The following is a 13302-nucleotide window of genomic DNA, read 5'->3' as shown; positions in this document are numbered from 1 at the left end:
GGTTGAGCCGAGCACTGTGGGGGGCCAGGGCTGGGCTGTTTGCCCACTGTACCTCATTATGTATTCCTTCATTGTTTCCTATGCAAATTAAGTTAATGAGAATTAGGAACATAATGGAGCCCATTCACCGTTCTAGTCGCTGGAAAATGGGTTTGACTACCAATTTTCCATTACAGCTGTTTTGTAATTACCGTGGAATACTCTGAATTCTAATGGAGACGCTGAGCTGCCTGACAGCCTCTTGACTACTTTTTTTTTTGAGGTTAAAAAAAAAAAAGGAAACTCAAACCCTATAACATAAAAGCCTTTCAATCAGAGTGCCTAGGTTTGGCTTCAGCTGTAAACATGTCCACTGTTGCAGGAAATGTCTGCTTCCATCACTAGGATCCTGACCTTTCCTAGGTTAGGTCAGCGAACCAACAGTACTGGTGCTACCCCTTGCCTTGGAAGCAAGAAAAGCAGAGTTTGGGGGTCGTACTCAACCGGTCATACTTTAAGCAGGCCAGGGAAAACAGGGCCAAGTATACTGCTCCTACTTCACCAGCTCCCCAGTCCACCTCTCCCATCTGGGACCCCAACCACATGCTTCTTCACTTACCTGCTGGAACTCTTATGAGTACAAAGGCTGTCTTAGTCCCTTAGTGCTGCTATAGACTGGGTGACTTATAAACAAAAGAAACTTATTTCTCACAGTTCTGGAAACTGGGAAATCCTAGATCAAGCTGTCTGCAGATCTGGCTCATAGATGACTGTCCTCTCTGTAACCTCACATAGCCAAAGGGATCCACCAACCCCATACCCAAGCCTCCCAAAGGCTCCACCTCCAAATAGCATCACTTTGGGAATACAGTTTCAACATATACGTTTGGGAGAGACATAAATATTCACTCTGGCCCCCCAAAGTTCATGTACTTCTCATGTGTTATCAACTCAAAAGCCTAAAGACTAAGTTATCTTCTAAATATCATCTAAATCAGATATGGGTGGGGCTCAAGGTATGAGTCCTCCCGAGGCAAATTCTTTTCTAGCTGCAAACCTGTGCAATCAAACATGCTATGTGCTTCCAAAATGCACTGATGAGGGCAGACATAAGGTAGATGATCCCTTTTTTCAAATGGAGAAATGGGAAAGAAGAAAAGAGTCACAAGTCTTAAGTTCAAAACCCAGCACAGCAAATTACCTTAGACCTTAAGGCACAGGAGTAATCCTCCATGGCAAGATGCTCTGCCCTCGAGGCCCACTGGGGTGGGAGATTTGCCCTACAGGCACATTGATTGTGGTGGAGGCCTGTCTTCCAGAGCTGCTGAAACAGTATTGCCTCTGTAGCAAGTGTTGGGCACTTAGGGCTCTAAGTTGTCCTGCCCTCATAGCTTTGGGCACAGCTCACACCACAGGGTTCATGGGCTGCCATTGTGTGCCTGCGTCTCTCCCAGGCTGAAACTGCGTGCTGTTGTGGCTCTATAGGTGTGGGTAGTCACGAAAGCTCTCCCTCATAGCTCCACTCGACATTGCCCTAGTAAGGGATGGCTGTTGTGGCTCCTACCTCCTGGTGGCCTTCTGCTTGGGTCCCATGGTACAGCTCCAGGTGGCTTCATCCTTTGGAATCTAGGTGGAGGTAGCCACACCCCTGCAGTTTTGCTAGGTTCAAGACATGCCCCTTAGGGCCAACTGAAGGTTGACTGAGGAGCATGGGGCTACAGCGTGGGGGAGTGGAGCAAGGGTTGTGAGATGTTGCTGGGCGGTGCAGATGGCCTCTCCTTTGAGGTTTTTCCATTGTCTTGGACAGTAACACCTGGCTTCTTTAAAAATGGTTGACTAATCTCTATCAGATGGTTATTTGGTCACACCTTCGGTATTCTTTCTCAAACAGTCTTTCTCATTCTTTGCAATATGGATAGACTGAGAATGATACAAATCTTTAAGTTCTGCTTCCATTTTGATGAACAGTTCCGCTCTTAAGTCGGTTCTTTCTCTGCGCAATTTACCATAAGCAGTTGAGAGGAACTAGGCCACTCCTTCAGTACTTTTTTTCAGATATTTCCTCAGCCAAATATCCAATTTCATTGCTTGAGAGTTCTATCTTCCATAAAATGCTAAGACATGAACACAATTCAGCTAGGTTCTTTGCCACTTTATAATAAGGATGACCTTTCTTTCATTGTCCACCAGTTTCTCATTTCTGCCTGAGACCTCATCAAAATGGCCTTCACCACCCATCATATTTCTACCATCACACTGTTCAGGATTACTTAGATATTCTCTGAGAAGACTGAGGCTTTCTTTACAGATCTTCTCTTTTCTTTCTGAGCTTTCACCAGAATTTCCCTTAATGGTCTGTTCATAGCAGTGTAGGCTTTTTCTAGCATGTATCTCAAAACTCTTTTAGCCTCTGCTCATTATCCAGTTCCAAAGCTATTTCCACATTTTTGGGTATTTATGACCACAGCAGCCTACTTCTCAGAATCAACTTTCTGTCTAAGACCATTCAGGCTGCTGTAACAAAGTACCACAGAATAGATAGATGGCTTATAAACAAAAAATTACTTCTCACAGTTCTGGAGACTGGGAAGACAACTATGATTAAGATGTCAGCAAATTTAGTATCTGGTGGGGGCCCCATACTTGTTCATAAATGACTATCTTCTCTCTCATGGTAGAAGGAGCAAGAAATCTGTCTGGATCCTCTTATACAAGGGTGCTAATCTCATTGTGAAGGCTCTGCCTTAATGGCCTAATTACCTCTCGAAAGCCCTACCTTCACATACCTTCATGTTTGGGATTAGGTTTCAGCATATGAATTTGGTGGGAGGGAGTGGGGGAGATAAACATTCAGTCTATAGCAGGGGTATTCTTTGCTAGTATAACTCCCTCTTTTTCAGCACTGAAAAATACTATCTCCTTGACCAAACTTTGATAAGGCTCCTCTGATACCCTTTCTCAACTAGGCCCTGACCTTGATTTCTGTGTTCGCTGAGCTTTCATGGCCTAGTTTCATTAAGAATCCTGCTAAGTCAGTTTAGAGAGGAATTACCCCCTTGATATCTGATCACCTTTGATATCTGATCAAATTCTTCACCCCCCACCCTCAATATCTGATCACTTTAACTTGCCTTTAGCAAGGATCCTGTTAGATCAGTTTAGCAAGAATCCCCTACCCTTGATGTCACCCCTTAGCCCCTTGGCAATTTTCCATCCACCTACCTTTCAGTCCCACCCTGCTGCTTGACTATAAATCTCCACTTGTCCATGCTATATTCAGAATTGAGCCCAGTTCTATTTTGAGGTCTCTTTTCCTCTACTGCAATAGTTCCTGAGGGAAGTCTGTTTTCACTACTTTAACTACGGTCTGGCTCTGGTTTTCTTTAATAGCACCAAAGACTCTAGGAGGAAGAACATGTTAAAAGTTTAAACAGTTCAAAATTTTTCAATAGCCCAAAGTGACTAAAGCATAGGATGCAAAGTGTGAGGGTGGGGACAACTACAGTGAACACCGAAAAGGGCAAGGAGGCCATGGGGTAAGGCTTCCCAATCAGGGGAGAGATAAGATAGGAATTTTAGTTTAGGATATTCTGGTTACATTGTGGGGAAGTGATCATGGGTATCTTGTAGTGGGGTTGTTTTGGTTAAAATACACATAAACCCATGGTAGTTGCACACTGATCTTTATTGATGAGGGATCAAGAAGGATTGAGCTAAAGAGATATCAGTTGGGATGGAGAGAAGTGAAAGGATTAGAAGATATTTAGATGTAGAACAAATGAGTTTGATGATTGATTGAATATGTGTCTACTTCAGGGCAGTAGGGGACTTCAAGTTTTCCTCCTTGGATTGTTGAATGATGCAATTCACCAGGATAACAACAATATTGACAGCTAACTTTAATGGAGAGCATAATATGTGCTAGGCACTTCTGCTTTACATGTGGAGTTCATTTTATCTTCACAATAACCTAATGAAGTAAGAACTATTATTAACCTCAAATCATAAGTAAAGAAGTTGCAACATAGAAAGGTGAAAACAAAACAAAACAAAAAAACCAACTAATCAACCAAGCAAATAAACAAAAACAAACAAACAAAAAAACTTTTCAAGGTATCACAGTCAGGAAGCAGTAGAGTCAGCATTTAAATCCAAGTAGCCTGATTCCATAGGTTAGGTGTGTCACTTTTGGAAAAGGTATTTTTCTGGTGTGTAGGTGGGTATGTGAATGAGGGAGAGAAAGAGAGAGAGAAACAGAAGAGAGAGAAGGAGTGAGGGAGGGAAAGAGAGAGTGAGAGAGGGAGAGAGAGAAGAAGCAAGGGAAGGAGGGAGTGAGAGACAGAGAGACAGAGAGGAGAGAGAGCATTCTAGACGTGTGAGTTGCCTTTGGAGCACTGTAGTGTAGATTTCCAGTAGAAGATAGGATAGGTAGGCTGTAGCTTAGGAGGAAGTGTTGGACTTGAAATACAATTCTGTAAGTGCAGTGCACAAGGCATGGAGTGGTATGACATTTCCTAGGAGAGGAGCCCTGGACAACACCGGCATTTATGCAATAAACTTTAGCAAAGGACTTTATAGAGGGCATTGGGAGAGAATATTCCAGGTAGGGTTCATGCAAGGTGGAGAGCAATTTCTCTACCTTCCTTTGAGTTTGCTTCAGCATCATCTTTGGCTTGTGGGCCAGGTGTGTGTGTGTGTGTGTGTGTGTGTGTGTGTGTTGAGCCCCAAGATGGAGTTCCTGGCTTCTGTACAGTAGCCTCATCACTAGGGCCAGAGGCCCAGAGTGAAAAGGAACATGTGGTTAAGCTCCAAGTCCCTGGACTTTAGAAAAAAATTAGCAAGCATGCATTTTAGGCTGGTTACCCATGAATTAGACCTGAAACAAGTGGTTTATTCTGAGGTGATTAAAGAAGCTCCAGGAAGGGAATGTCTTCATCTCTACGCCATGATTTTTTGAGAGTACTCACAGGTCATCTATTAGTTTCAGCATTTTTTGCCACCTGGAGAGTCTTAGAATTTTAAAAACAATCAAGTCCTGTTTTTTTTCCTTTAACGGTTCTTTCCTCGATTTATCTCTCCTTTCTCACATTTTACTGTTAGCAGCAAGATGCTGCTGGCAGTGTCTTCAACACTTTGTTGGAAATCACTTTAGCTGGATAAACAGGTTCATTCCTCTTAAGCTTTGCTCTCCCCTTACAGTAGATGACAATTTTGCTAATCTTTCTGCCACTACATAAAAAGGACCCCCTGTGTTCCAGTTTTCAGTAATATGTTCCTTATGTCCTTCTGAGCCCTTACAGGCAGGGTTCTTGTTCCCATATTTTTGCTAATAGTCTGTTCAGAGAAATGTAAGCTTTTCTGTCATGCTCCTCAAAATTCTTCTAATCTCTACCTGCTGCCTAGTCCCAAGGCCACTCCCACATTTTTAGGAGTTTGTTACTATAGCACCCCACTTCTTGTACTAAATGCTCTATTGGTCAGGGTTCAACTAGAGAAGCAGAACTAGTAAGAAATATGTACATGTATAGATATATATTAAAGAATGTGTTACAGGGTCATGTAAGCTTACTGGGTAAGCTGTCTATCTCATCTGATTCTAAAGATTGAGGTCCAAAAGCAGAAAGCTGGGAAAGGAAGATCATGAGCAGGCTGCAACCCACAAGCATGAGTTGACATCTGTGAACATGGACTGGAACTTGTGTTCATATTTGCTCCCTCTGACCTTGGTGACAAGATTATCGTGAAGAAGTTGGGGCCCTCCATCATGGAGTAAATCTAGCAAATTTAGCTAGAGGAGACAGAGAAGCTAAGGAGTACCAAAGGCAGGGAGAGAAGTTGCTCACCAGTTGCTGCTTCATGCCATGGAGGTAAATTAGCAGATCAGCTACAAGGTGTGTGAGCTACAAAATGGCTGCTGATTCATCTCTGCCTTCCTGCACCCCAGATTCTCCTAAGAATCTCCTTTGTGCTCCCCTTCATAGGAACACACAAGAAAGTAAATTATAAAAAATGTATTTCAGCCTACAACATTGATATATTATGAAGCCATCACACTCATGCTCCTGTCACACTAGTTACAATTCCCTTATCACTCTTTGTGTAACTGTTCTCTTTTCCTGGATTGCCTTCCCTTTTTTCTCCTGTCTCTGTCTCAACCTGTGTCCCAGCTCTGATAGAAACTCCTCTGTGAATAGTCTCAATAAGTCCCCACAATATCTAAAAATTCCTTCCATCACAGCAACAGTCACAGGGTATGACTTTTATTTGTTTATATGTCCATCTTCCACACTGGACTTTGAGCTACTTAGAATAATATTCCATATTTTCTTTTATCTTCAAAAGTTAATGCCTAGCACATAGTAGTTGCTTAATAAGATTGAATGAATTAAGTAAGTAACAACGTCTCTGATTCTTAGTGAGTTTTGCATGAAATAATGTTTGAACACCTGAAGCCACTGTAAGGATGAACTATGCTAATGTATGTGAAGCACCTGGTTCTATGTAGGTTATTATCAAAGCTCCAGAATTATCTGCTTGGGCCTGGCCCTGTGATGTGGCAGATGGCCACTGAGGGCCTCTCTACCTTCAACACTGTGCCCTGACAATGTCTTCATCCTAGAACTGGTCAGAGAAATGGTAAAATCTTTTAAAATTGTTTAAAAATTATTATTTTTTTGTGTGATTGGGATCTTGCTGTGTTGCCCTGGCTGACTTCAAACTCCTGACCTCAAGTAATTCTCCCAAAGTGCTGGGATTACAGGTGTGAGCTACCGTGCTTGGCCTGAGATGGCAAAATCTTTTTTCTTTGAGTTGAAGTCTCACTCTGTCACCCAGGCTGGAGTGCAGTGTCACACTCACAGCCACCCCAGCATCGACCTGCTGGGTTCCTGCAATCCTTCCACTTCAGCCTTCTTACCAGCCAGAATTGTAGGCGTGCGCTACCACACCTGGCTAATTTTTTTGATTTATTGTAGAGATGAAGTCTTGCCAAGTTGCCCGGGCTGGTCTCAAACCTGTGGGCTCAGGCAATCCACTTGCTTTGGCCTCCCAAAGTGCTGGGATTACAGGCTGAGCCATTGAGCCTGGCTGATAGTAAAATCTTTAATAGTGCTACATATTTGCAAAACTCAGGCAGGAGATCAGGAGATGCACAGATGAAATTTCCTCTTTGAGAAGAGAGACGCATGATCCTTGCACACAAAGATTCCCCAGTTAACTGGAGATAAAATGCTCTCAACCTTCTGGAAATCACAGTAATAGGGATATATTGCCTATGGGTCTGAAGAGTTAGTGTGTCACTTGACCTACACCATGCTCAAAGGAGTTAGCAGGACAGGCTCAGGTCCAGATAAGCAAAATATTGTCTGTCTATTTGGTTACTCAACACATTTATTGTGGACCCACAATTTTACTAGTGCTGTCTTCATTGCTGGGAATACAGTTAATACATGTAAAATGTTTAGAATAGTGCTTGGTGCTTATAAACCCAGTAAATATTTACTATTCTGCTTATTTATGATACCTACAGTTCTCAGTTGAAGCTTTAATCTTTGTTAATGTGCAGGTGTTACCTATTCTCTCTCTCTCTGAGCACTTTGTTAGTTTCTATGAAGTGTCATTTGATGATCATCCATCTGATGCCTGAGTAATTGTTATAATTTATTCTGTATTTATGTGTCAGGAACTGTGCTACATACTTCAATTTCACAAGTGTTGCTATTAGGTTTAGATGTATGTAACAAAAAACACATCTGTTTTCTTTTCATCATGTAAAGGATATGTAGAGGTAGTAGCCTGAGCTAGTACAGTGGTGATACAGCATCAACAGGAACCCAGGACATTTTCTATCTTTTTGTTTCACTAGTTGCAAGGGAACTTGGGAAATGTAGTATTTATCTGGGGGCATTGTTGCCCTGAATGAAAACAGGACTCTCTTACCAAGGAGGAGGAGAGGATGGAGGTTGAGTGGCCTCACAGTCTGTCAGACCTGAGTATTTGATTCTGTCAGAAGCCAAAAGATGACCTTGCCTCTGGATCCTTGAGTTTTTGTGAAACATGAGTATAGTACAAGATGTCAACAGATATCACAAAGGTAAAATCCTTGCTCAAAAATGACTGAGAGGATGGGTCATTCCTGACCAGTTGTTATAGGGAATCTTGTAAGTTGGTGTGCCGATCCAGGAATGAATTTTGAAGATTGATTCATAGACATTTAGTGTCTAAAAATAAGATATTGGCCAGACCAGGTGTTTCTGTTTATCTCTGCTCTAGTCATTGAGAAAGAAAATTTTTTTCTCTGTGTCAACAGAGAGACAGATGTCAGTATGAAAAGGAAAGACGCAGAGGGACAGTAGGCACCTCTTGCTAGGACCTAATTCACACTCAGGGAACATTTGATCCTCTGGGCTCTGAGGGAAGTTTAATTGAAATGCAAAAACCAAAGGTCAAAACCATGTAAAATTTAAAGGCCATTTTTACTATTTGACAAGGAACAAATTGTAACTTTATATTGCTTTTAGATGCAATTTTGTTCAGTGAAATTAGATTATACTCAACTAAAGCACCTTCTTTAGAGCTTTTAGATTAAATATTAGAACTTATTAGAAGGACCTTGGTTTCGTCAGTAAATACCAAGGAAAATATTTGGTGGGAAATGCAGCTGCCTAATTTGCATTAATACAAATGAGAACTATTAAGCTTAGTTGATTAGCATATTCATATGTACTGTAGTCCCTATGTATTTAAAATAGATTTTGCTGGATTCTGATTACAAACTCAGGGTATGTATAATGCTATGAACCAGAGCCTTGGCAATAGAGTGTGCTGCTGTCCCAGGGTGTGGGACCAGGAGGTAATTTTTGGACAGAACACTGATCTCAGGATTTTTTCCATCATCTAGGACCATGAAGAGCCAGCCAGCCCTATTCTGAAGGCTCTGGGAAGCAGATTAACAGACACACAGTAACCAACGATGGAACCTAGATTCCTGGGGAACAAGATATAAAAGAACAAATGTGTTTGTCCATTTCTTCATTTGCTCAGCATGTGTTTGTTTTATGTACTTATATAGATTCATTTATAATCTTCATTTGTATATATAAATATTTATTAATACATGATCATTTATAATCTTCATTTGCTTGGCATGTATTTATATATAATAATAAATGCTAGAGGGGATCCCAAAAACCCAGAATTATCTTTTAGAGGGTGGGCTTCTTGTAGTACAGGCTTCCCCCACTAGGTAAGTACTCTAGGAACCCATCAACATCAGTGGACCAGCTAGCATTGTTGTGAGAGGCTGCGTTCAGCTTCAGTAAATTTTTCTGTGGCAAACAGGTGACTGGTCTTCCACCACGACAATGCACCTGCCCACACTGTGCTGAGTGTTCAGCAGTTTTTGACTAACAATTACATGATCCTTTGCCTCACCTGTCCTAGTCACCGTATCACACCCTGAGCAACATTTTTTTGTGTCCCTGGATGAAAAAAGTCCTCAAAGGGAAATGTTTTGCCAGTGTGGAAGAGGTAACATCACAAAACAGCAGAAGCACTAAGAGGTATCAAAATGAAGAGGTTCAAAAATTGTTCTGAGTGGTGGAAAAAGCATTTTGACAGGTGTATTACATCAAATTGAGAGTACTTGGAAGGTGACTGAAATTTAAACATGTAAGAATAAATATACAATTTTTTATAAATAAATTCTGGGTTTTTTGGGTCCCCCCTTGAATAGTATATATATTTTCACCCCTACATATTATAATAATGCACCTATAATACATAAGTATGTAATACATATTTGTGTGTTTATCACATGTCCATTCTGATCCAGCCACTAGGGTGGTGCGGCTGACTGCTGAGAGCTAGGGTCACCCTGAGCACAGGGTTCAGCTCCTCAAGGAGTTGAAGCAAATGAATCCTGGCTTGCCCAATCTGTGGTTGATTTCCCAAATTCCCACTGGATTCAGCAACCTGGTTCTTTCCTGGTGGGGAGTGTTGTACCTATGGAAGGCGTCTCTCCACATAGGGGCCGGTGGTAGGCTGCAGGGGTCTGGGTAAAGCTAAGTGGCTGGTCCTGCTCTCGTAGAGCTCACAAATGACCCCAGGAAGGGAACTCTGTCTTCCCTGCTCCCTCAACTGCATCACTCCTGAGGCTCTTGTCTCTACTGCTTCAATTTGTGGGAACTGTAGTTGCCTAGTGAGTGGCTAATGTGCTTGGATGGGCTGGTGCATATTGCTTAAACTCAGGTAGTTGCTCTTCATATTTAAAGGCCAGTGCCCTCTGGGGAAGAGAGAGCAGCACTCTAAGGGACAAGGACATGTCCTTGTGTATGTGTCTGTCCAGGCCCCAGAGCTTCCAGTCCAGGCCTGTATTGAGTGAGTCCTGAGATGGTGGGTGGTGCTGGGGCCCGCAGGACAGCAAGAAGGTGCCAACTCACTTTCCACATGATTCAGTTTACTCACATTGCTTTGTGCTGTCACCTTCTGGGACCCAACACGTGGAATCCTGGAATGTTGGTGCAAGAAATAACCACAGACATTATTTTGTTCTAAAAACAAAGACACTGAGGTTCGGGGTAGTCCAGAGACATGCCGAAGTGATGCAGTTCAAACCAAATGCCATGTCTTCCAGGCCTCAGATCGGTGTGGGTGTTACTGACTTTTCCCAACACCAACTTAGTTTCCATTGATCCAAGTTGCCCTCTGCAAGCATCATAGCTAGATGGAACAGTTTTTTTGTCCAGGTGTGGTGGCTTATGCCTGCAACCCCAGCACTTTGGGAGGCCGAGGAAGGAGGACTGCTTGAGACCAGGAGTTCAAGGCTGCAGTGAGCTATGATGATGCCACTGGACTCCAGCCTGGATGACAGAGCAAGTGAGAATTTGTTTCTTAAAAGCAACTTTTCTTGAACCTAGCTATTCATCCATCCATCCATCCTTCTAACAAACACTCATGGAGCACCCTACATGCTAGGAGCTGTGCTAGGCCCTGACGGGGAGGATACCTGCTCTGAGAAAGGATGTGGCAGGGTCAGGGAGTGGACAATGACCTGATGGAGGTCTTAAGAGCGGGTGTATGTATGTATTTGCCTGTCATCTATCTACCTATCATCCACCTACCATCTATCATTTATCTATCTATCTATACATCCATTCTATTATCTATCTGCCTATCTGTCTTCTATCTACTATCTAGCATGTATCTATCATTTATCATCTATCTATCTAGCCATTTTATCATCTATCTTTCATCTGTCATCTATTATCTATCTCTATTAATCTTCTATATACTAATCTATCAATTATCTATTTTTCTATTTATCTATCATCTATCTCTCTATTAATCATCTATCTACCTATCTGTTGATTATCTGTCAATGATCTATCTCTCAATTTCCTACCTACCTATTGATAATCTGTATCTATCTATCTATCTATCTATCTATCTATCTATCTATCTATCTATGTTTTATGTCCTCGGGACCCAATGAGATTCCTGAATGAGTATAGATGGAGGAGAGACAAGAGTGAGAACTGAGCCAGGGGCCCCACCAAGTTGACAGGTTAGAATGAGACTGAGAAAAAACAGAGAAGGAGGGAGGCAAGGGGGGTGTTGTCCCAAGAGCCATGTGAGGAAAATCTTCCAGAGTCTGCCATACCTGTTCAGGATGTTTCTACTAGGAAGGTGACTCTGAGCAGGATTTAGCAGGAGAGGAGAGAAGCAGTGAGCCCAGGACTGATCCTGTGATGACAGGGACTGCTATGACATGAGCTGTGTGTGTGGAGGGGTATGGGGTGTGAGTAGGAAGGGAGATTGGGATCTGAGAAATTACCCTGAGCCAACCTTTCCTCAGGCAGTTGAAGAGTGGTTACAGAACATCCATTTGGGTATCACTTGGGCAACCCAAGGTGACCACTTCTTGCTCTGTGAGTTACAAGCATCTGGTGATAAGAGCCCAACTATACCTGTTGACACACCTCTCACCCTCTAGAGTGAAAGAGCAGAGAGGAAATTGTGTTGGGCCTCTGGAAAGGCAAAGGAACACCACTGAGATTTTCAGATGATGTCCATGACCAGAGCCAAATCAGGAGAACTTGTCTGTATTTGGGGATGAGACCTAGCTTCTTAGTTTGGCCTTTCTTAGTCTTTGTCCCTTGTTTCTAAAATTGAGTGTATCCCTGCCTCATCTGGGCTTCTGTAAGCATTAAGTGAGATAAGTTATGCTAAAAACAACTTATGGAGACCCAGTTCATTATAAAAATGCAATGCATTCATCTTCTTAATCTTTGTAACTTTTGCTACCCTTTTCTGTTTAAATTGAAACAGATGTGGGGGGCGGGTTGATTTCCATAGGAAGGGGGGTGGGGAATAAGAGGCTGGGCATAGTGGCTCATGCCAATAATCCCAGCACTTTGGGAGCCTGAGGTGAGAGGATTACCTGAGCCCAGGGGTTCAAGACCAGTCTGGGCAACTTGGTGAGATCTCATCTCTAAAATATATCAAGAAAAATTAGCTGGGTGTGGTGGCACATGCCTGTAGTTGCAGCTACTTGGAAGGCTGAGCTGAAAGGATTGCCTGAGTTCAGCAGGTCAAGGCTGTGGTGACTGTGAACAGCAAGCCACTGTACTCCAGCCTGGGTGACAGAGTAAGACTCCAACTCAATAAAAAAAAAAGAACAAAAAGCAGGGAAAGTGGTTTTTAGTCAATGAGTGTTTAGAAAACTTCAGGACAAAACAAGGAAGGTGACTGCAACTCTATAAGATTGTTTCCAGCCCGAGAATGACAAAGATGGTGGATACAAGGCTTCGTCTTGGATATTTAGACACAGCTTTACGACTGTCGGTGGAGTCCCAGAGAAGACTAGCATGTGGTCTGCCCTTCCAGAAAACCTGCTGGTGGAAGGAACCGTAGGGACTCGAGTTGGAACAGTTTCATGAGCAGACATCTGGGTCACACCCCCGTGCTTAGGAGAGTAGCTTGAAAGCTACTTCTCCCTCTTTCCCTCCTGACACCATCTCAGGACTCAGAGCTGCCATAACAAAGCTTGCCTCCTCTCCCACCAAACCCTGCTCTAAGTCACTGTCCTTGTGGCACCGTCTGTGCCGGGCAAGAATCTCTGGGAGCCCCAGGCCTATCCTCTGTCCTTGCAGACACCCAGGTGGGTGACCACAGTCTGTGAAGTCAGCCAGTCCTCTATCCATGGAACATGCGACACAGTGACATGACAGACCCCCAAACATCTGCTGTCTGTGGTTGGATCATGCCCACACAATGAGTTTTTGGAGAGGATGGTACCCAGACCTTTATGGCCTCTGCCACCAG

At 42.9% G+C, this 13302-nt stretch overlaps 1 long non-coding RNA gene across 1 annotated transcript in view; it reads left to right on the top strand.

The window, feature by feature from the left end:
- Positions 1-9093, top strand: part of LOC110596347 — a 34032-nt gene extending 24939 nt beyond the window's left edge. The window contains exon 3 of the long non-coding RNA XR_002482406.1: positions 8879-9093. This is a non-coding gene — a long non-coding RNA (uncharacterized LOC110596347). The remainder of the gene's footprint in view (positions 1-8878) is intronic.
- Positions 9094-13302: the final 4209 nt, after the last annotated feature.

Source organism: Carlito syrichta, unplaced genomic scaffold (assembly GCF_000164805.1).
Source record: "Carlito syrichta isolate Samal-C Ts95f unplaced genomic scaffold, Tarsius_syrichta-2.0.1 Scaffold308812, whole genome shotgun sequence".
NCBI classification, from domain to species: Eukaryota; Metazoa; Chordata; class Mammalia; order Primates; family Tarsiidae; genus Carlito; species Carlito syrichta.
The sequence above is the reverse complement of the archived record's forward strand: the minus strand, read 5'-3'. Positions and strand labels throughout refer to the sequence as shown.